The 23581-nt window shown below is 39.2% G+C and overlaps 1 long non-coding RNA gene across 1 annotated transcript in view; it reads right to left on the minus strand.

Annotated features, from left to right (window-relative positions):
• Window positions 1-14849: 14849 nt before the first annotated feature.
• The window catches only part of LOC133269596 (uncharacterized), a 153229-nt gene continuing 144497 nt past the window's right edge, over window positions 14850-23581 (minus strand). Inside the window, exon 3 of the long non-coding RNA XR_009743506.1 lies at window positions 14850-15216. This is a non-coding gene — a long non-coding RNA (uncharacterized LOC133269596). The remainder of the gene's footprint in view (window positions 15217-23581) is intronic.

A 23581-nucleotide genomic window follows, 5' to 3' on the forward strand; every position in this document is an offset into this window, starting at 1 on the left:
CTGCCAGTTAGAAAGCTTCATGCATGAGGAAAGGTGACACATGTTTAAGAAATTAACACCATCTTCTTTAAAGTATTATAGCAAGGGTTCTGCAGCCACAGCTTCCTTATTACACCAACAAGCCCTGGCTAGGAGGGACCAGAGAGGGACCAATATACCGCAGACGCTACAATCTATTTCCAGGGTGGAACAAATTAGGGAACAAGATCAGAGCATGATTTGGCTTCTTAACCATATTCTAGTTAAATATCTGGGTGGGCCTTCTGGAAATTTAGGCAAGCTCTGGCTCTGTCCCTGGAGAGGGCGTATGGGTGCAAACTGCTGTGACTAAGCAGGCACCCACAGCATGGGTTGAGTGCTGCCAGGCTTTGCCTGTGCGCATGATGGATGCAGATTTTCCTCTCAGCAGCTGCCAGAGTCCATTTGGGGCTCCTCTGCCTCAAAATGATCTCAATTGTTAATTGCTTTTTCCAGGTGGACACCATATACTCATGGGTGTTTTTTATTCCTCTGTGATTTTTAAGACAAGGAGAGAAATGTAAACCTGTACATACCTATTATGCATAGATATATATATGTATTTTTAAATAAAACTTATCTTGAAAGACTAGAGTTTCTTGAAATAATGTCAAATACACTTCTATAAGTTAAAAATGCTTTAAACAATTTAAATATACAAAAGTCATACATGAACAGCCATTGCTACACAGACATTTAAGTACTAATTAGCTGACATGTTCTGGTATGCAGAAAACTCCACCTAAGTTCAGGAAGAGTCATTACTTGACAGGATCTTCATGTGACCCAGTGAAATTTGTGCTGTAGGGCAGGAGGCAGCCCTCACCTCTCCTCCTTTCCTCCGTGTTGGCTGGGCATGCAGCATGAAGGTACATGGCAGGTGGGTGCCCTATGTTTCCCTTCAGTAAGGTTTGGTCTCAACCCGTTGTATATTAGGCATAACTGGCTATTGATGCCTACACTGTATGAGACAAGTTCTCTGCAATAGAGTTGAAAAGAACCCTATCCTCAGCAATACTTCCACCACCAATGTTTATTCCATATGACTCTGGTTAGATAGCTGTGTCTACTCGAAGATAAAATGCAGCATCTTCTATTTGCATGGACATTTCCTATGAAGATTCAATGCACAATTCCAGATCTTGAGCTTTTCCACTCAACTGTTTTCCAAGGACATAGTAAAAAGAGCAATGAAACATCCCTAAATTACAAGAGTTCCTATGCTTGCAGTGTGCAGCATGACTCTTTCAGCAATACAGAAGAATCTCAGCATACACCCTAAATAAATCGCAGCTGTAATGGCTGTTGGTTAAATAGGATACTCCCTAAAAGCAGGGGGCCAGTTACAGAATGTTGCAGAATGGACTAAACAGGCATGCTGATATCCTCTATGTTCTTTCTTTCTTATTCCTAGTTGGGGTTTTGGAGGGAATAGAAGGAACAAGTTAGCACCCTTGCTGTTTTACCTGTTTTATTCTTTATCCTCATTTGAGGAAAAATGGGATGGAAGGTGCAGCAAGGGGGTGTCCTGAAAAGACACAGGTCCTGTCCTGGAGGTAGTGAGGACAGTACTTCTTGATCAGAGCTGTACAGAGAAGGGTGGTTTCTCCTAGCTGGCCTCGAGTTACCTTAGCTGGTTTTACTATGACCAGCTGGCTGATACCAAAGCTCCATCACACTCATTTCCAAGTACTGCTTTCATGAGCCTCATGAGCCATATGATTGAGTCACTGTCGTCTTTCTGTTACAAGGTGGAAAAGCTCCCAGGAGTGCATTTAAGAAAACCCAATGCCCCTGCTAAGAATTCTGGATTTGGGAACATCCTAGCCCTTTATGTAGATGTGCTATGGGAACTGGTCCATATTCATTGGTCCCCAAAATAACAGGCCTGAGCCAGTCTCCTCTCTTGGGAGAAGGGCTGTATCAGAAGTTTTACCACTTTGCTTTAAAACTTACTTGCCACCAAAAAATGTACAGGTACCATTTTGTGGTAGGGTAGCTACCTTGCATAGAAGATCAGTATTACCAGGAGAGGTGTCTACAGACCTTTTCTGCTTACAGGGTACTTGTATAAGATATAAATGAAGTAACAGATTAATTTGTGTAGTTTTAGTTTCTAATGAACCTCACCAAAAAAGGGGTATTGCAAAGTCTTTACAGTAATGAAGAATCAGGGACCAGTAGTTATTGCAGAGTATCAGAGACCATAAACATAGACATTGCTCAGCCACACAAACATCGAAGTGTACATATATATCAGCATTTTTAAACATTTCACCTCACTCACTTTATAGGTACTTTATGGCAAAAATTGTGGATTGGATATATGCAGTCACTATCCGCAATGTATTTTGGAGACTGGGGGGAGGTAAGGGAAGCCAAAACCGTAAAGAATTGCATTAAATTTCTCATTTACTTCTGCTTACATATCCCTGGATTCATCAGCAGTAGTGGTGTGAGATCATGCAACTCTTCTGTCCTGATTTCTGCTGTGTGTGCTTACTGAGGTTTAGAAAGCAGACTTTTACTGTCATCTTCCCAACAGTCTAGAAGAGTTATGTAAAAACATTAGTTATGAAAATTAGTATCATTCCAAGCATCAGAGTTTGGTAAGATAATAAATGACATTCATGCTACATGTCATAAGTTTGGTTCATATTTTCTACCCGCTTCAAACCTGCTCTAGTATAAACCAGTGTCACATCTAATAAATTGCCTCAAGGAGAAGACCTGGTCTTCGTTGCCTGTTGCTTCAGAAGCATCAGATTACAATGATGTTTAACAGAAGGTTTTTTGCTTTCTTTTCCTTCTCCATTGCATGCTTCAGACCAGTTTGGCAACCCTTAAAAGGTTAATGAGTACTGTCTGCTACAGAATGCCAAACTGATTTAATTCAGAAAATGAGAAAACATTCCCAAAACGTAATCAGCTGTCACTTAGGAGACGACATACAACAAGATAGGGGTGTTTTACGTTTCATTTCCTAAGCAGGGCTACTGAGAGGTCTAGAGAAATTGTCAGGTGTTTCCTGCACAAGATGAGTCTCTCTACAAAACAGTTTTTTTACCTGGAAGAGGAAAGAGCAGTCATTCAATAGCCCGGTTTCTGTCCCTCCAGATAATCACAGCCTCCATCCTCATTTGCTCAGGACGTTACAGACGATCTCACAGAGTGCAGCACCTTGGACATATCTCATTGAACAGAACATCCCAGTGCTCCTCCAGCATCTCAGAGTGACCTGAACATGGCACAATCAGGACAGGGCAGAGGAGCTCAGCAGTTCCAGGACCACCTCCTTGCACCTGGGGATCCTGCTTGGGGTGGCAGGGAGTCTTCTTGCCCTTCCCAGAAGAGGAGAGAAAAATGAGACTGGGTGTGTGGGTCAGAGTGGGAAGGAGAAGAAAGCACTTCTTTGCTCTATGCAACCTACTCACCTTGAGCAATCCTCCACTGCCAGCCTTTTTGACATGGTGGACCCACTGACAATGCCATTCTTCATCATGGATCTCCTGTCTGAGGGGGTACATTTGGGTTTCTGGAAAACTCACCATCCCACAAGCACTGCAGAGCTTCAGAGCCCTCCCACTCCTGCATCCTTATCAACACTTGCTGCAGGTAGGTTTGGCAGGGCCATGTTTTACAGTTTGGGCAGAGTGAAGAATCACAGACATGACATAACTTTTCCTTTGTTGAAGTGCTAAGCAATTTTATTTTGTTGGTGGAATTAAGATGATAATTTAAAATAACATGCTCTCAGACCAAAAGTGATGTCTTGCACATCTTCAGACACTACAATTTTCTGTGATTCTGAAGTTCTTGTGACTGAAATGTGCTCTAAAATGGCTGCCAGACCCTGCCCCTTTTCAGAGCACCATGCTGCTGGGCTCTTTTCACTCTGCACAGCTCTTCACCACTAATGTGTTCAGTAGTGGTACCTGAAACTTAAAGAACACTTCCCACCTAAAAGCATTAAAGAGAGGTCATCTTTATTTCTTTTATAAAGGAAAACTAAAAAGTCCATGTTGGGTGACTTGACAAAGGCTGTTGCAGATCCAGAGCATGGTCCTGTTCTGATTCCTTCCTGGCCCTGCCCAGTTCCGCACAACTTCTAGGAACAACTGCAATATACAAACAAAGCAATATACAAAAAAGACATTTTTAGACGCAAGTTGCTTGTAAATACTGTTGGAATATGACATAATGCGCTACAGCACTGCTCTTTTAATCACTTTAGCAGTACCTTTTTGCAGCTTTAATCCCTGCAACCCCCTGCACTGCACTCTGCAGCAGTTCAGCATCCATAAACAAGACTGGTATATAATTCAAAGGTTTAATCCATATTACCAGCAGAATGTTTAATTTTTGTCTTCCCATTTTTATTTGGTGAGCCTCAATTTTACTGTCGGCAGAAGGAGCCCTTCTTGCTTGATTTTCGAGCACGCAAAAGTAGTACAATGTGTTTCTTCTTGCTGCTTAGTATAAACCACCTTCCATACATTTTGAATGTATCAAGAAAGCTGTAAAGTTTAAATTGGGCTATCTGTAATTAACTATGTTTTTAAGAGTTTGTTCAGAGCAGGGCTCTACCGTATTAACAGTTTCACAAGGAGGAAGCAGAATTTAAACAGAGGAAACAAACACAAACATGTTCTTTATGTGATGGCAATGAAATTCATTTTTAAGAAGTGGGATTGCAGTTAACTGTGGTGGGGGGTTTTTGCATGGCAACATCCTATGGACAATATCTAATTAACTAAGCAATTAATTAAATTAGAAAAAAATCAAAATTAAATTATTAATCTGTATAATTCTCAGGAGACAATGTCACCCCAACCCAGATTTACTCTATTTTTATCACATTTGTTGTTTGTGAAAATCTGGTTTGGTTTGGTTTGGTTTAGTTTGGGGTTTTTTGTTTACCCACAGTAATTATGGTTTCCTTAATTGTCTTTTATGTAACAGCATATAGGAAGGACCAACACTAGACTCAAGGAATTCAGAGGTAGGCAGAGAAAAGAAATTACTTGCCACTAGCTGAGAGGTTTTCCTGCCTGCCAACTCAATGTGAAGAATTACTATAAATGAGTATTTGTATTCTGGACACAATACAAAGAAGTTCTGCTGTTGGTTATGTTTCCAATGGTTTCACCAGGTACATAGAAAAAGAAATCATTATTAGGTTTCACATTGCACTTCAATGAAATTTGACAGATAAGTAAGAAGTAAAGTTTGACAGAAGAGCATCAAGTCTAATGGTTACTGGTGTGTTTCATACACCCTTTTAATAGCATAAATAGCAAAAGGTATTAAAAAAAATATATTTCTTAGCCTACTTATGTCCAGGCATCTTGTGGGAGGGCTTCTCCCTACAAATTAGAAATAAAGACAAGGAGGAGGGAGAGGGGGAACGTGAGTTTTCCTCAAGGAATAAACCATGAGAGGCTTCCTGAGCATCTCTGGGCCCTGCCAGGGTGCTGTGCAGGCTGCATGGAAAGTTTGGGAGTGAGAGCCCACAGTTCCCTCTCTGCCCAGGTACCCTGAAACACAGCCTATGGGACTGGTGCATGTTTCTTACCTTACCTTCCTTCTGTAGGGTCTTCAAAGGCAAAAACTTAGTAGCAGACTGCAAACTGGCTGGGACAAGCCGAAGAGCCTGGCTTTAAAGAATGATTCTGCAGCAATATAAAGGAGCAGTTACTAATAACAGTATTATCTCATAGCTTACTCTTCAATAGTATGCTGGCTGAGAATAATCATTTTCTAATTAATCACCTGATACTTTGTTCCGGATCAGCAATAACAGTTCCATGTCACATCACTTTCTGCAGATGTAATGGATACAGTGGCTCTGGTGAAACACGGCAACACCCAGAACTACCACAGCATTCCTGTGTCTGGAAATCAATAGGAAGTATCCTGTTTCTCACATTTTCTATCACCTCTTTAATGTCTTTATTGATATAGTACTTAAAATTTGTCATTAGCTCATACATATTCCTATATCCTCTCTCTTCTGCAGTTTAAAATACCATACCAACAACAGGAAATAAAAAGTATTACTTCTTAAAACAGGCAGAAATGTTTAAAAATTACAGCACAGTATAGTTTAATGTAAATCTGGTGAGTTTCTAGGGGCAGTACTTCAGATCATGTGGAAACTGCATGTTTATACAAGGATTCTCACATTTCTGAAAGGATTTTAAGTTTAAACGTATTTACAATCACCTATTTCAATGATGACCAAGGACCAAAAGGTGAATCGTGCAATGAGACAAATAGCCACTATATGGGGGCTCCACCAGATCTCAGAACATCCTATTTCTCCATGCCAAACTGCAGCACCCTCACCACCTTCCTGCTCACTTCCTCCTGCAGTGCCAGGCTTATGTGCCCTCCCAGGCTCTAGCTGATCCTACATTTCCAGATACAAAAAGTAGGCTTCCCACCCCTGCTGTAGCTCTCCATCATCTTCCAACTCATTCCCTGGAGACGTGGTTTTGGTGCTTACCTGAAATGTAGAGACAAACTGTGGGCTGATGAAATAGGATGAAGGTGAAAAAGGAAAATCAAAAACTGCTGGATATGAAGTATTTCCAAAATAAACTACTTGCTCCCTCAGACATGTCTAGGAGCAAAAATATCTACAGCTAATATGGCAAACCAAAGGCCATCCCAAGCAGTCTTACATTAGTACCACTCTTAGTACCACTAGCTGACAAGTACCTCAAGGGACACTGCCTCAAATAAATTCTGAGTGCTGGACTTCACTCTCATGTATGACAAAATCTTACTAAGGCTTCAGAAGTCATTCAAAGCAGCATTTAGCACTCCTTTCCTGTAGCACTAAAGTCACCTAGCAAATGTGTGTGCTTTCCTTCCTCTTTTGACAGCTTGGGAAATCAAGGTCAAAAGTATTGCCTGATGCTAGGCAGGTGTCTTCTGAGGTCTGAAGAAAGAGAAAGTAATCAGAGAGGTCATTTCTAACACTGTGACCATACCTGAGCAACTTGTGATTTCTTCTTCACCTCCCTAAACTTTACCTTGTCTTAATCACACTTTCTGTAATTGCGCTGAAAATAATTTTACCCTGTTTCCACAGGGAGTTGCCTGGTTTTTATCATCCATCAAAGGTGGAGAGGTGAAGGTGCTTCTGAAAGACCTGCCAGCAGTCGGCCACTGCCTTGCTTGGAGAGACCCATGCAGACATGGCACTGGACCACAGGCACTCCAGTAACACCCATGCAAGACTGCAGTGAAAACTCCAGCAATTAGAGAAACACACTTAACCAGGCTAAAAAGTATTGTACTTTTTGTTTCTCAGTATAAATTGTGACATCAAGGAAGGACGCTCCCCCTAAAGTCACCCCAAACACACATATAACCTGTTTATAAACCCCAACCTTATTTTAGTCTTCAAAGATAATTGAAGAACAAACAGTTCTGCCTAAACTCTCAGTAAATTAATCACTGGCCCAGAAGTCGCTGACTGGTTGTCTGAACATCTCTCCAATCTGTCAGAGGAGAGGATGCTTTTTGCTATCTTGGTTCACCTTACGTGAACCCCAAAATAAAACACCTCTGAATAGTACCTCTAATAAAGCAGCTGTGCATTCTGCTGATGCCATTGCTGCTTGTGAACGGCTCCACAAAGATGGCAATAATGGAAAAAGCTTTCTACGGTTTTGTATTTGTCAAAATGAGTCACTAAACTGATGTATTTTTATTCCCTGTCTACAAATGTCATTTCACAGTCCAGAATCATTACACACTCTGAAGTGACTGCTTTCACTAACAGTAATATTTCCACAAAGTACTTTGACTGTGTTTTCCCTGTTTTCCAGGATTTATCGGCATAAATTCCCTGGTGGTGAAATGGCCAAGTCCCTTCCCAGGTGAAGCACCCTAACACAGCCGATGACTTTGGGGAATTATTGTAGAAAAATCACTGAAACCATCAGCCTAGTGCACAGCAGCAGGCAAAGAGGCAAACATCAAATGGTATTATCAAGGGGATAGAGTAAACAACAAGAGATGATACACTTTCTATATAAGATGATCTGTAATAGCTATAACCCATACACAGCTTACCTCAACCTGTTTGCTTGGCTGGGCACGGCAATATAGGAAGCACAATACTGACTTTCAAAGGATGTGCCATAGGGCAACAAAGATAATATCAGGTCTTTAAAATCTAAGTTGTAAGAAAAGGTTAAGGGGCTTGAGTTATTCTCCCTGGAAAATAGCAGCCACAGATGTGACCTAAAAGAAGTTTTCACAATTATGGGAAGGCTCTGATAACATTCTTATTGACAGTCTTTGGTCACAGTGGCATGACACTCACAAAGAGAGAAATGCAAACATAAAATTGGGATTAAAGGAGAATTCAGAGAACTGAGCTATTTCACACATAGATAATAAAAAATAAAGGTACTGTTCATTCCCACTGAGGTCAACAAAAAAATTGTTATTGATCTCAAGCAGGTAGACCTATCCTAGAGTAATTCCCAAGGTGAACAAAAACATATTGCACAGCAGTTAAAATGATGTTTTCCTCAGCTATTAATTTCTGAGCAAAGAGCAGCAATAGGAGAGAGAAACCTAGAGAAAGCTTTGAAATTACAATAGAAGTAATGGGTGATGTTTCTTCTTTCTGACGTTCTGAATCTGAATTTTCTTGGTCAAGCACAGAGAACTGTATTTTTCTCAGATGAAAAGCAAATGCCTATAAACCAGGATTTTACTGCTTAGCATCCCCTGTCTGTGCATTCAGAGGCTGGATAGAAATCGGAGGAAGTTGCCACTCGGACAAGAAACCAAGGCCATGGGTGTGGGGATCTGTGTCCAACAAATCGAGTCCCTGTTGGGGCTCATGAAAGTGGAAAGGTGCCTGACATTGAAAAAAAGCAACCATGCTTCTCCTTCCCAGGAGCTGGTGTGAGGAGAGATGGAGCTTTTGCAATCCCTAACCAGGGAGATGTATGGTTAATCATCAATCCTGCCTGAAACAGGGGACAAGAGTGCATCCAGCACACTGCAGGGAGGAAAATGCTTCCCAGAGCTGTGGCAGAAATGCTGGACAAGCAGCTAAATTCCTTCCCAGAAGCTGCTCCAGTGACAATGCAATGTCTCCCAGCTCCCTCCAGCCCACCTCTTGCAATAAATGTCATCCTGCAGCCGTATTGGGCATAATTAGCCCATGATAATAAATTACCCACATTTTCAGGAAAATATTAGAGACCATCATTATTTGGAATAGAGCTGCATTCAGCTGTACAACCCTACCTAATATGATGGATGGAGTAGTCATAGCACTGAATACATTTATCTAGAAGGAAGTGATTATTTCGGAGATGAACACAGTCAGAAATAAGTGCATATGAATCATATACTACTACACACTGGAGAGTATCGTAGTAGCAGGGTTGTAGGTCAGCTGACCAGCCCATAGCTTTTAGTTGGTAGATTATTTCACATATATACCCTAGGATTTTAAAGCTCAGTCTCAAAATCCCTCAGAATTTAAAAATGATTCCATGTTTTCTCTTGGAAGGAGGGAAAAAAAAAGACGCAGGAAGGTGGTTTTTTTTTAACCTACCTTATAGAAGACCTTTGGTGTTATTTGACTCCACTGTTCAGCCACAGGTGAAAGCGTGTTGCCAAAATACCACAGGCAAGCATATTGTTAAAATCATCTTGATAACAGCTAATTGATGTATGAAAAAAGTAAACAATGAAGGACTTCCTTTGAAACTTGCTCGTGTCCAACTGACTGTAAGAGAAAACAGGAGCCATTACAGTAAGAACAGTCTGATCAGCACTACAACAAAACTATGTGCTCCCTTTTGACACATTTTAATTCCCAACAATATTTCTTTGTCCTATTGCATCATTTTACTAAAGCAAAGAAAACCATCCAGGATCAATGACGAGGCTCACAACTCTGTTCTACAACAGTACCCTGGCACTGGCAGCATCTTGCCTTTTTATCCTCCGCATGCTCTGCTAGTAGGTAGGGTCACTTTAGACATTAAGTTTGCATACCAGTGAATGAAGATAGGGTCCCTGATCACTGACTGACACCTCCAGAGGGCTCTGAACAAAATCAGATGCTTTGAACAGGGTGTGTGAATATGCAGTTTTCTGTAGATTCATCTTTCCATAATGCAGTAACATAAATAGAATTTCAACACGTTCCTCTGAATTATGACCATGCATTTATCTGCATTTGGAACAATGCATGGACTCTTCATGCAATTCAAGATGAAACAAAATTTCCTCCAAAGAGGAAACAATGTGAATTTTCAGTCATATTCCATGTTCCCATCACCATTGTTGCTGGCAGAGATGGCATTTTTCCTCCCCTCAATCCCACTAACTTTTTTCCCTCGGAAGCGATGCCTGGATTTCTGGAGATAGGGGTTATGTAGTCAGCTGTGAGGAAGCTTGTTTATCAACAGTAGTAACTATGTGACATCTCCAGTTGTGAAAAACTAATAAATGGACGTCTCTTATTGTCAGACTAGTGAAAGTATCTATTTGGATAAGAAAATCAAAAGCAATTTTTAGAAGCTGAAGGTATCTGCTATTAGACGTATTTAAGATGAGTTACCATTAGATACACGGCTGCTTTTTTTAGATTTACTGTATTTCTTGATAGGCCATCAGTTAAGGATATTTATTACATCAGGCATCCCTCCTAACAGCTACAGGTTTTGCTTGTCATGAATCAGAATTTGAAGCTAATTTCTGTATAACTGATACCCATATCCTAAAGCCAACCTCAGCAGCAGCAGAAGCAATATTAGAATTGCATGAACACTTAAAGCACAGTGATATTTCTTGGTTTTAAGATGAGTGGCTTCTACATGAAATGAAGACCAACATTTATCTTTTTGAGATTTGCCCAAAATATTTCAATATATTTCTATATTTCTATTTCTATGAAATACTCTAAACTAGGGAGCCATTTAAAGGTAGGAATCAATGCTACCCCCAAGTTTCATTTTCAAAAAGTTAAAGTATTGAGTATTTCAAACATACAACTAAATTCAGAGAAGTTCTAACATTTTTGGACAATATGAATATCTGTTTTCATACTGGAAGTACTGAGGCAGGTGAAGCTCTTTAACAATGCCTGCTGAAAGCAGTATGCTACTAAAAATATAAAGCAGCTTGACATTAGGACGCAGTTCCCATGTGGTAAATAAAAGATGGAGTGAGCAGGGAGGAGCTCTTTATGGCTCAGTCTATACGTCAAAAGCTGTGATGCTTGAAGAAAATAATTATAGTGCATCTAATTTTTCAGACTTTCCAGAAACGTCTGTCACTTTTTCTTTGAATGGAAAATTTGTACCAAGACCTGAACAAGTCCTTTTTTTATGCCCTCCCAAACTGAGCTGTCTACCCAAAGCCCTAATGCACTGCTTCAGAGGTAGGACCCAACTCAGAAGGGGCACTGCCACAGCATCTCTACTGTTAATAGGGAGAAAAAAAATCCGTTTCTCTGTTTTTCATGTGAGGGCAGCATCTCTTCAGCTCTCCTCTCAACAGCTGATGCCCAAGAGCTTCTCAGGTAGAGTGAACTTCAACGTGAAGTGGAAATATTAGGGAAAGATGGTATCTGTTTTGCCGGTGCTTTGGATTCTTACCTGCACATGGTCATAAAAGAAGAGATTTTCACATTTCTTGACTCTTGTTAGGGAGATATTTCACTTGTAGCTTGTCTTTTTGCCCAAAGAAAGTGAGAAAGGTAACATCATGCCTTCCCACAGTCAGAATTGATTCTTGACAATTCCTGGCCAATTAAGGAAAAAAATAATCCAAGACTGAGAGAATTAAAAAAGGCAAAACAGGATAAACAAAAAGAACAAAATAGGAAAGAGGTAGAGACCTTTTTTTCTTTTCTCCTTTGTTCTTTTACACTTGATCATTCTTTTTCTGTAAAACTGGTGTTTTCACGTCCTGCTTTGCCCCAGCCTGTGTGAAAATTAGTATTGAAACTCATTAGTTTGGAAAATCTGATACAATATCAGAAATTGCTACTGAAATTCACTTGCATGAGGTCCCATGAAGCTTCAGGGGACCCACAACTAAAGTACTTCTCACCACATGCTCATGGGATGGGAGGCTGTCTGGGAGCATGAAGGCTGCTCATTTCTCTCAAAATGCTTATTTTCTTCCACTCAACTTGTCTGTCACTGGAAGAGCACACACAGCTACATCACTTTGTGGTACAATGATTTAGCACCTAAAGTGAGGAAGTTTCTTTCCTAATTTGAATTATCTTAACTGCCAAAAGCATAAATGCTGCTCCATCAGGCCAGACACAAGGAAGGCAGCAGGATTTCTTCAGAGTGCTTCAGCAATCAGCTCTACCAGCACAAGCAGGGTATCACCAGCATGGGGAAATATGGCCCTCTGAGTACCGTCAGGGGATAAGTAGAAAGAACAAATGGAGTACTGAGAGGATTGCTGGGGGTTTAACTGAGAGCAAATACTAAGAGAGAGAATTTTATAAAGACAGCTTCCACATCAAACAGCATTTTCTCAGAGTGCTGTTCAGATACTGCCCAGCATTACGTTTCTGGGGTAGGGTGGCCCAGCCTGGATACAGGTGCCCACCAAAGCCACTCTATCACTCCTGTCCTCAGCTGAATAATGAAAAAAAAACATAATGAAAGGCTTGTGGATCAAGATAAGGCCAGGGACAGATCATTCACCAATCACTGTCTTGGGCAAAACAGACCTGACTTAGGGAAATAACTTCATTATCATTGATCACATCAGAATAGGGTAATGAGAAATAAGACAAAATCTAAAATCACCCACCCCTCCCTTCTTCCTAGGCTTAACTTTTCATCCAGTTTCTGTACCTATGATGAACTGCAGTCAGTCTGTGGGCTCTGCCGCTCCTTCCTCCCCAGTGGAGGACTTCTCATGCTCTCCTCCTGCTTCAGCAGGGGGTTCCTCCCATAGGAAACAGTTCTTCACAAGTTTCTCCAGTGTGAGTCCTTCTTGTGGGCTGCAGTTCTTCACGAACTACTCCATCATGGGTCCCTTCCACAGGGTCACTGGTCCTGCCAGCAAACCTGCTCCATTTGGGCTCCTCTCTCCACAGGGCCACTGGTCCTGCCAGAAGCTTGCTCCAGCAAGGGCTTGCCATGGGGTCACAACCTCCTTCAAGCATCCTCCTGCTCCAGTGTGGGGTCCTCCACAGTTTGCAGGTGGAGATCGGCTCCACTATGGACCTCCACAGGCTGCAGAACGACAGCCTACCTCACCATGGTCTGCATCAAGTGTCACAGGGGAATCTCTGCTCCAGGGTCTGGAGCACCTCCTGCCCTCCTTCTTCACTGACCTTGGTGTCTGCAAGGCTGTTTCACACAGATTCTCACTCCTCTCTCTGGCTGCCATTGCTCAGTTGGCTTTTTTTGCCCCTTCTTATCCCAGAGGCCCTTGGCTAGCATCGGTTCCATTGGACATAGGGGAAGCTTTTAGCAGCTTCTCACAGAAGGCACTTTGGTAGCTCCCCCTGCTACCAAGCCCTTGCCACAGAAACCTGATGCAGTTTCCTCTATGCAGCTTACCTAATGCATGAACACACATTTACAAAAACACACACACATATACTTGCATATTTTGATACCAAAATAATTTCATTACTAGAACTCAGCAGTTAGAAGAAAGTGGATGCTGTATTAGTAACACCGACAAATGCCCTCTCTGTCAAGGCAGAATTAAGTCAACATATTTTTTTTCAAGTGTTAGAAGTCTTTCTTTATAAACTTCATAAAAATGAACTGGAATATGGAATAGAGATATAATAACCAGCTGCTTTGCTTTTCTGATAGGAGTTTGAGTCAAATCCCAAACCCCTGAAGGTATAAGACAAATAAGAGACTTGCTCAAATTAATTTGCCAAAAGAACAGGTAATCATGAAAATTATCCGAACATTCGATGACAGGGAAGCCTGTGGTCACGCACACCCAGTCACCCACACATCCTGTCACTGAAAACAAAGGATGCATATCAGAATTGAATTGCTAGGAAACCACTGCAAAAGAGCTATTCATATGTACACAGGTAAATTAATTAGTACATAAGCAGCAGCTCATATGAAGCTGCTGCATCCTCAGCAAACTTATAACAAAGCCACCAGAGGCAGCGGGTCAAAGACATACTCTTTTTCATTATCATTCTGCAGGTATGTTGCAATTATTCAATATAATGTACTAAATACAGGGTCAGGCTTTTTCCACAAAAGGCAATGTCAAAACTCCAATTGACTTCAATGAGAACGGAAATAAGCAGTAAGTGGGCAGGCAGATTTTCCTCCTTGTCCGCTAAGACTCACAATCTAACACAATTACTTAGGACATTCTCTGTAATCTTTCTCTAAAGCTGTTAGTACTTCACAAGATTTGTCCTCCAAAATGTTTATCTAATCTGTCCATTGATTAATTAAAGGCTACCAAATATATACTAAAAATTCCAATTGACTGCTTTGTGGGTGGCTTTCCTATTTCTCTGGGCTTTCAGGCTTCTTTCTTACTGCTGAAGCCCTGGGAAGTGTGCTTTCAATAGCCTCTCCTCTTTCACCTCGCCCCCAATCCAGAACCCACAAGGCTGCTGGAATTCACATTAACCCCAATCAAACTGTTCATAAACTCATTCCTTCAGGATGCTTGCCACTGAACAGAGAGTTTTATATGGAGCTGAACTCATCTATAGCCATGCAGTAGGTGTTCCAGAACTCAGAGAGGTGGGGATCACCATCTCTGGTTTAATCTTAGTTTAAGCAGATCTACACATACAGATCTTTTTTGTCATCACTTCTGCCTTTTATAAACGCTTCTGAACTGTATTTTCAAGTTTTTATTTTTACAGATATATGCTACCTGATGCATTTTACCTTAGATTGGCTCAAGTTATGAATGAGTTAGGAAAACTGAAGAATAACAAGGTAGTCTTCACCTGAAGGCCTGGCAAAACCCTGGCTCTTGCACACCTTATGTCCTCCATGTCACCACAGAATCCTTGCTGGTGTCAAGCAAGTCACAGAACAAATGTTCATCTCTACTGTACAGGCTGGGTGGAAAGCTGGCACCACAAAGCAGGAGAGGGAAAGGTTTCTTCCAGGGACTCAGATGGCTCGAGCTCTCTAGCCAGCAATAAAGCACTGGCGTGCACTTGCAAACCTAAAAGTCAGAGGGAAAGTATCCATCACATTCGCATGCACACCCATATTAACCCTTTCTTACAATACGTTTATCAGATACATACATTTTGCAGTTAAACAATGACAGGTCGGAGACACCCAGATTTTCACTATATTTCTCTTGGGTTTGGCTGAGGGATTTTGACTATTTCCACTGAGCAACCATTGTCTGGTGTGACAGCCACCATAAGTGACAACAATTATTTTACATCCCTTTGCAAAATCATTTATTATTGCCAAGCAAATATTACATATTTCAATACTGAAAGTTTTCCCATGGAAATTAATTTTTAAAATTCTCTCCATCAAAACCAAATTTTTGAAAAATGAGATCTTTCTATAAGGTAGTACTGCTCTAAGGAAGTTGTGCTTCTTGTGGAGTAATGCTATTGTCATCAACACAATGTCAACATCCTTATTTTCAGAAAAAAAACCCTTCTGAACGTCTTGACATCTTGCAAAGAGTTATATTGGACCATCAATTCATATGCAAAACCAAGGAAAACCATGAGAAGAAAGGATTCTGTTGCAACTGGAATGGGAAAGCTACTACAGCAAGAATCTGCTGAGTGGTAATTGCCCTTTACATCAGAAATAAAACCTCCAGGAAATAAATGAATGCTGTTAAAGAAGTGTTCACATGAGTTTATATGATGTTTCTCTTTAGTTCTTTGTAGGCTCTCCTATCTACAGAATTCAACTGCAGGGGGTAAGGGTAGAGGGAGGATTGTTGTTTTTGTTATAAGAACATAAACTTTAATTTAGCCTGTGCTGAAACTACCAAGATTGCAATGGCTTCTACACAAATCAGTGAAGTTATCCCGAATCCACTGAAAAATTATTTTTCAGTCTGAAATGGAGTCTGAGGTTTCAGGGCTGGCCAGATGAACCTTTTGAGTAAACCACTGCATTTTTCAGACTTCCGTTAAAGCTTGCAGGCATGTCTCATTTCTAGGTCTAGTGTCAAAATGAATGGAAAACAGATAAGCTATAAAGCACTTTTTTTCCCTAAATATTTAGAGGGATTTTTAAATTGCATCATTGGAGAATTTAATATGAAAAAAGCAAGCAATGATCACTGAAGGTTATCCCTTTAACTTTCAAGTTGAAGCAACAAGATCAACCTAAAAGCATCCTTGGCATGGTAGTCCTTCCCAGCCTCCAGCAACTGATTCTATAAGGGTTTCCTAAGCTAGAGAATGAACCCAGTCCACTGTTGTTAATAACCGCTGGTGAGCTCTCTCCCATGAACTTCTCTAACCCATCTCATCTCTAACCCATGATTTTCAGCCTCCATAATAACATCACTGGACTATGAATTCCATCCAAAGGATCCCTTTACGTATGTCCTGTTTCCTTTTACTTTTTACCCAGGCATCTTCAGATGATCACTGGATCAGATGCAGTTAAGACTATTAGCTTTTTATCTAATACAGTGTTGCAATACTTACTATAGCAATATATGCAGTGTAGCATTATCTTCCCAAAGGACAACCCTGTGTAATTAATATATACTATTTTAATTATCTTTGTATTTTCTCTATAAAAATACATCCATGCTACAACAAGGATTATAAAATAGGCAACATATTCCACAATTTTAACCCATTCTGCTATATTTCTTGCTATTTCAAGTTTTCAGTATGTTCAACATACAAGCATATTTCTGACTGCTCACATAGTATTCCTTGGACTTCCCTAACTTCATACCCAATTCCTTATTTAACCATGGGAACAGCAATTTCCCATTTCCATGATCACTCATACTGTAAAATTCTTTCCATATTCTTTCCACAGAGGAACAAGAGAGAGAAAATCAGGATCGAGTGGCACTCATGGTTAAACATGGCTAGAGCCACCAACCATTATTGCATTATTAACCTGCGACATAAAATTCATATGCCAATATCATCACCCTTAAGGAAAAGGGGTAACGTCCATTTACATCCTATTCTTCAGACTGAAAAATTCAAGCAAGTTTTGTTCAGCATTTCAAAACACCTTGTAAATCACATTAGTACATCATAAAAAAAAAATCATTAGTCATAGCACTGTATTTGTTCTCATTTGCTATAAAAAACCATAAGAGAGAAGTAAAGCATGCCTCAGATATGCATTTATTTCTGCTTCATGAAAGTGCATTACTGCCATGTTTGTCATGGGCTTGAAGGTGAGGGTATACCTCAAACTGCCACAGCCTACAAACGTACTTCCCCCGAATTCAAGGCAAAACTTCCTTTTATTTTAAGCTCACAGAGATTTAGCACAGAGGCAACTCTTCCCCTATCCCCAGACTTGGCTTACCCCCTCCATTCAGACTGGAGTTTCCTACTCTGCAGTAGTGGTTCAGGATCAGCTCCTAGATCAGGATGCGGTCCTTACTAAACACCTAAAGCTTCTCACCCTGATGCAACGCTTTGGAAATGACTTGCTAACAAGGATTTGTTAAAATATTTAAAAACCCATGGGAAAAATTTAGGGTAGTGCCAAGCAAACATGTATCAACATCCATAAAAAAATCAAAGCATGAATCCACTGAAACGCAAACGGCCTCCCCCCCCGAAAACAGGTCCTATTCTCCAAGTTTGCATTCCTGTGACAAATGCACAAACAAAGCATCACTTGATGTTGCTAACCATGGTGTTCGAAGAAAGTGCCTCTTTTACAGCATTTCCAGCCCAGCCTTTTTGTCTGTGGAGGTAGTCTAATATGTAAATGTCCTTCCACAGTCTCTTCAGAATAAAAAGGAGGTCTTGGGAATTGAAATTCCAGTTATATTTATCATAACTTGATAAGAGTGGAGTGTGTTTATTTAAATACTCTACCATTATTTCTTCTTAACAACAGGCAGCTCTGAAGTGCAGTTATAAGTCTGTTTACGCCACACAGATATCAAATTGACTTGCTAATGGTAACTTTTATTCGGTATCCATGGGTTACTGTGTCATGTGATTTGACATCAAGTACAGACAGTGCTGATTAGTAGCATCCAGTTCTGTCCATCTCTGTGCATCACTGAACCATCTGGTCATTTATTCACTAATAAGCCCCTAATGGCCCAAATATTCACCGGCCTGTCATTGTGACATGGCATAAAATGCCTACATCTTTCAACTTGCTTTGACATGTTGCTTGTTTCACATCAAAACCCGTCATTTACAGGAAAAGAGCTCAGAGGGGTAAAAACTTGACCTAATCTGCAGTGTTAACACAAAGACAGAGGCTTTGTTATCCGGTAGCCTGACTGAAAGCATGTAAATGGGCATGAATTCATTTTGTACATTTTTCCATTCTCATTTTACAACATTCTTTAAGTTCGGTATCATTCCTAATATAGGTTTTTATGTGGGTTTTGCTGTGAAATCCCTTTTCTTTGTCAGTTAATATTCTTAGGAGTGCTTTAAAAGGAGCTGGGTTCCCAGAGATGTTTGTCAGATTTTTATATGGAAAATGTGTATCAATGGGAATTTTACAAGCACCTGCAGAAGTTTTCTAAACCCCTATATTAAAAATTAGTATAATTAATAATTTTACTTCATGCTTTTTTTATCTTTGCCTAGATATCAATAGGCATTGTAATACTTTCTGCACTAAAGGACAGGAGATGCATTAACTATTTTCAGTGTAGTATGTTAGATTTTGCAGCATCTTCCCGGACAAGAAAAATCTCATGGTATATATATATTCAACCTGGTATATATATTCGACAGCAAAGTCAAACACATTATTTCTTAAAAATCATGAATGCTTAGTAACTGAAAAATCTTTCTCTTCAGTCCCATCACATGAAATTGCTGGAGAAGAAAGAGGTCACAATCAATGCTTTAATTTTTTTTTTCCTCCCCTTCTTAATCTTACTGGATATAGCCACAGTTAAAATAGTTTTAAAAAAGCAAACACCCATTAAACTAATTGCTGTTGAAATCTTGGTTAATACATCATTAAAATGTGATTAAAGCATGATGTAATTGATTGTAACTAGAACACTTAGGGTGGTTTTATGGCTCTGCAGTCATTGGTGTGATGGGACACATAATTCACCCAGTATGTTAGCTTCACTTGATGTGTGCCTCTATTGGCACACCAGCTTCTTGAAGCAAGCATACTCTGCTCAACAAAAACTTCCATTGTGTTGCCTTTTTGCTGTTATACTGGTTGTAAGGTGATAGGTGTTAAAAAAAAAAAAAAAGTATTTAAACATGATAGAGCATTTCCTTTTTTCTAAATAACTGAAGTGTTTAAAATATTTTTTTTTTTTTTTTGTGGGTTGATGCTATGTGTATCTTGCCAGTGATTGTTCCTGTTAATGACATGAACAGCAGCCAGGATAAATCCTCTGCCTGTGCATGCTAGTAAATTTTATCAGAGAATTCAGGTCAGCTAATGAATCAATTTGAATGTTGGCATCTTCATGCTGAGATTCAATCAGGTTTAAATTTCATTTAAAATTAGTTAGTTTGCAATACTTACAGAACCATAACCCAGTCTTAGGATACATACACAGAATTTGGAATATGCATTCAAATGTTTCTATTTTTTGATTATTCACTTTACCAATCCTTGCTACACAATGTTATTCTCAAGGGCATCAATAAACGCATTCACTCCTGTCTTATAAGCCTGAGAATACCTTTTGCACTTACTCAGAGCCCTCAAACCTAGAGATGGGCTGGAAAACATTGTTTTGTGAAAAATGTTGAGGTTTCAAAACTAATCTCTATTCAACATTAAAACAAAACCCAAGCAGAGCCAAGTCAAACAAGATATGAATCGATATCTTTCTAAACCCCTAAATGGGCATCTCCTTCATAATGTTGTTAATTTCTCTCGCTCCAAAGAAAAATCCCATCTGACACATGCAAAATCTTTTTGACAACATTTAAGCAAAGTGGAAAATTGCTATGAAAAAAAAAAAATCTGTTTTGATGACCTGTCATTTTCTGATAGAGAAAGAAGTTTTATCAAAAGCACAAACTCTGATCAGTTCAGGGTATATTTCTGTTTGTGCAAATAGGACTTAGAGGCACCAAAATACTAAATGGAGGTTCTCAGCCCTCTGTAGTATTTGTTCTTTGGTTCTAACTTTTTAACATGCTGAGCATTCTCAGATCAGTATTTACAGTAATATTTAAAACAGCCACTGAGTATGAGTGGCAGATGGAGTGTGGTTCTTTTACAGCTTATTAATGTTTTTCAGATTTTGAAAGTTAAATAAAATCATACTAAGGGAAAAATTTCATTGTAGCTATTGCAGTCATATTGACACTGCAGAAAAACTTTTATAACTTTAAATTTTTTTTCAGGTACTGATCCTTTGAAATTCAGGTTTTTCAATTTTTATTTGAAATTTAGCTGACATAAAAGTGACTACTTGAACTAAGTCAGAAAGATTTTTTTTATTTCTTTATTTTTTTAGTTAGATACATTATTGAAGTGAACCATGTTGATATTGGAAATAACTGTAATGTTAAATTAATGAATTGTCACCATTTCCATATTCCTGGCATCAGTGAAAGTGTTCCGTTTGTCTAATCGGCAATCTCTCACAGAAATCTCATTTCTGCTCAGCATCTAATAAGCCTGGGCTCACCACCAGCTCTCATGGAATAGTGCTGGTGGAATGGGAAATGGAGAGAAGTGTTTCCTTCTGAGATCTAAAGCACAACTTCCTTGGAAGAGTTACTCTGCTCTGTCTGGAACTTTTCAGGAGGATACAGCAAAGGCCATCTTAAATGAATGATGAACACCACGTTTTATCACCTACTTCTTATTACAGGATTTGCAGAAATCTTTAAACATAATCATGTTGTCAGTAGCAAGTATGCAGATACAAATGGAACATTTTTTAAACTAAAATGGCATGATTAGTTTTAACAAGCATAAATGTGTCATGCAGCAACAGAGTTGTAGATTTTGGGTGGTAATATCTGTGATCATCAGCTGGCCATATTTTGCATACAGAACACTTCTAAAAATTCCATACTGTTTTTAACCCTATAAATGCAAGATCACATTTCTAACATGACCAGTTAATTGCAGAAAAAGACAACTGTGTTCATGTTGTTAATGCATAGGTATTTCATTTTCTGGGCCATGACTTCAGCTAGATCCCTTTGAATCAGAATTAGCAGAACACAGCACCATCTATTTTTGTAAAATCAAAACAAAACAGAAGATATAAACAGATTATTAGGCCACTGTAAAACTCAAAAGCTATCCTTTTTCAGGAAATGGCATTTTCAGTGGCTGGTCTTTTACACTTACCAGACATAAATTGTTGCATCCTCAAAGTAGCCATTTAAGAAGCCAGCTAGTAAGTATTTTAAAGAAATCTTAGAAATCTTATTAATACCTTCTTATATATAACAATATTGCATTTATATAGCACTATTTAACCAAAGATCATATACTCTTCAAAATGGGAATAAATATTATTCATACATTTTAAACATGTAAAAAAATCACATCTGAACAGCCAACAAAGGGGATAAGAGATGTTGCACACCCAATCAGTAGAGTAGCATGGCTATCCTGACCACACTGCTGTTCCTGACAGGGTGACTTCTGACATCTTCCCCAGACCTCCTTTGCAGAGCATATAATTTCCTCCTCTTCATAATAAATATCGTTATCTTAACACTGATAGCATTACAAACTGTCTCTCTACACCAAACAGAGCTTCTTTTTTAATAAATTTTTAATTCAGTGTAGTAACAAGAAAATGGTTCCTGGCCACTGATGAAAAAATCTGCCACCAAGCTTATACACACTGAAATAGCAGCATATTGCTACTTTTCGCTTAGATGGAAATTAATGCAGTAACAGCACGTTTTAATACTGGACGCCAAAAATGTAAAATCTATTCAACCAGCCTGAGGTTTTTTCTTGAAAATATCCATGTTTTCCTATTTAGAAGTGTTTGTGAAAGTGGTACTTGCACAACTGGCTAAAATAGCAAACATTAACACTGCACTCTTTCAGATTAGATAAGATCATAATGGTATTTTTTAGCATTCCACTTAACTACCTCCCAGTCCTGAAAAGACATTTATGCATTTGCTTAACTCTTCATATATGAGTATTTCCACTGATTTAACATGTATCCGAGTCTTTGAAATATTAGGGCCTGAGCACAATGCTAATTATATGCAAAAAGCATTTATAATGCTTTGAATGACATCAACTGTCCCATATTTGAAATTAAATATGCCTACTACCATGCCTAATTGTTGACTTTCTACTAAATATTTTACTTGGAAATAGAGTGGTAGAAATTAAATTTTAAACTTGTATGTTTGTGTATTCAGACCCAAACTGATACAGATCATACAGAATTAAATGCTGTTTATTAATGCAGCAGAAGTACTGCTGATACATTAACCACACTATAATCAAGAATGTCAAATATAGCATATGGCTCTGCATTGGCAGACACACTGAAAGTGCATATTAAATGCACCCTCATGTGAGAATAAGTTTGTAAAATTCAGATCCATCAGTAGTTACAAACAATTAAAAGAAGCTCTCTAATTCAATAAATCCCAAGTAGGGTCAAATATGTGTTGTAAGTTACTGAACAGGCTATAGTGACATCCATATGGTGATTTGAGATGCAGGCCTGAATTTTTAATGAGTGATTCCATCTTTTGAAATGGTCATCACAATGACTTGCTGCTACAACTTTGAGAGTTCATCTGTCTGTACTACTGACTACATATTCACAGCTGCAGGCAAAGCACCCATCACTGATCCCAAATTCACCCTTTTTACTAGTGACGTCAAATATTTTAATAGGTGATAGAGAGGAGTGAATGAGCAAACAGTCCACTTCCACATGTATGTATTTGCACACATGTACAAAGCTATCAGTCTCGTTGCATTTCCAGACCCGCTAATCACTCACAGATTATCTGATCCCATGTTTGCTCCCTGAAGTAATTAACCAACAAAGGTGATTATCCCAGGGTCACCATCAGGCTACCAAGAAATTATTGTTACTGCAAAACAGAAAGACAGGAAGCAAGAAAACCACAACTGTCTGATCCAGTATATAGTTAGGAGACATTCTTCTGCAATAAGAAAATAGTGACTTAGAGTCCAGCATGTACTAGCTGTCTTTCAATGAAACAGAGGCTCTAAAATCTATAGCAAAGATACATTAAATGCTGTTTCATCTGCTTTCTCTACTGAGCAGTCATTTACTATTTTCTATCTGAATCCATTGTTCCCTGTAGCTTCTTTTTTAGGTTTTCATGGGAAATAACAGAATCCCATGAGGATCCTTGGGTGACAGAGGCTCTGCCACACTGCATTTTCTGCCAAGATGCTAATTAACATAATTAAAT

The sequence above is a fragment of the Pezoporus flaviventris genome, unplaced genomic scaffold (assembly GCF_033815535.1).
Source record: "Pezoporus flaviventris isolate CSIRO_AGI_PZ_B2104156 unplaced genomic scaffold, CSIRO_AGI_Pfla_v1 ptg000001l, whole genome shotgun sequence".
NCBI lineage: Eukaryota > Metazoa > Chordata > Aves > Psittaciformes > Psittacidae > Pezoporus > Pezoporus flaviventris.